At 62.8% G+C, this 1,075-nt stretch overlaps 1 protein-coding gene across 4 annotated transcripts in view; it reads right to left on the bottom strand.

Annotated features, from left to right (window-relative positions):
• GSDMD (gasdermin D) overlaps positions 1-1,075 on the bottom strand; it is a 9,874-nt gene that overhangs the window by 3,483 nt on the left and 5,316 nt on the right. The window lies entirely within an intron of this gene.

Raw genomic sequence — 1,075 nt, 5'->3', positions numbered from 1 at the left:
CAGGCCAATGCTGTAGCTGCTGTCTCCCTGGCTGAGGTGCTCAGAGGGCAGGAGAAGAAGCAGGAACCACCAAGCTTCTGGGGACTTGGCAAGGGGCCCACAGTAAGGCCCAGCCACAGTGTCCCCAGCTTTCAGGTACGTCCTCTAGGGCTTTTTCTGTGCCCAGAGTTCCACGAGCCACCAGTCCAAGGCTGAGGCTTCAAGGACCAGAGGCCAAAGCAGGCCTGACCCAGGACCCAGGAGGCCTGGGCCCCAGGCAGAGGAGCCGGCCTTGCCCAGCCACTCCCGTCACTAGGAAACCTCTGAACCTCGGTGCTGGTCGAAATTTGGAGCGGGCCAAGGGGTCCCCGGAAGGCCCCCCCAGAGTCAACCCCAAACCCAGATGGGCTGGTCTGGGATTGTGGGGAGTCCTGGGAGGGTGCTGGGACCAGGTGGTCCCCACTCAGCGCGAGGTCCCCACCACCAGGCAGTGGGGAACGGCATTGGGCGCGGGGTGCAGCTCACCGTGACGGTCGCCCCAGGTTCCGGGCCCACAACCGGAAGCAAGTCCACCCTGCAGACCTGAGTCGTGCTGCTCTGCCGGATGTCTCCGAGCAGGCGCCCCGCTGCCGGGTGCCCACACCCAAAAGTGAAACTCCGGTTTAGTGACGCTGGCCGGCCGGCACTCCTGGAAACGCCCCAGCCCGCGCACCCCGTGGGGCCCTCTGACCGCCTGGAGTGGGACAAGCCCCCACGCCCACAGCCTCCCCCTCCAGCTGTCGGCACTCCCCGTGGCTTCCTTCTTACGGCTCGAGTCCATCAGACAGTTCTCCAGAGAGAATGTGCAGAGAGCCCGCAAGCACTGCCAGGATGTTCACATCGTTCACCAGCTGAGTGCTGCGAACCCAAGCACGCCCGCGGGTGGCTGTGACAGAGCCCACCAGTGCTGGGGGACTGAACCCTCGCAGGGTCCCCGGAGAACCACCCCCAGCCTCACCCACTCCCCTCCTAGGTGCGCTCAAAAGAAAAGAAAACATATGTTCGTACAAAAACCTACCCCTGAATGTACATACAGCATTATTTGAAAAAAAAAAAA

The sequence above is a fragment of the Ailuropoda melanoleuca genome, chromosome 9, assembly GCF_002007445.2.
Source record: "Ailuropoda melanoleuca isolate Jingjing chromosome 9, ASM200744v2, whole genome shotgun sequence".
NCBI classification, from domain to species: domain Eukaryota; kingdom Metazoa; phylum Chordata; class Mammalia; order Carnivora; family Ursidae; genus Ailuropoda; species Ailuropoda melanoleuca.
This window is presented reverse-complemented; position numbering and strand designations above follow the sequence as displayed.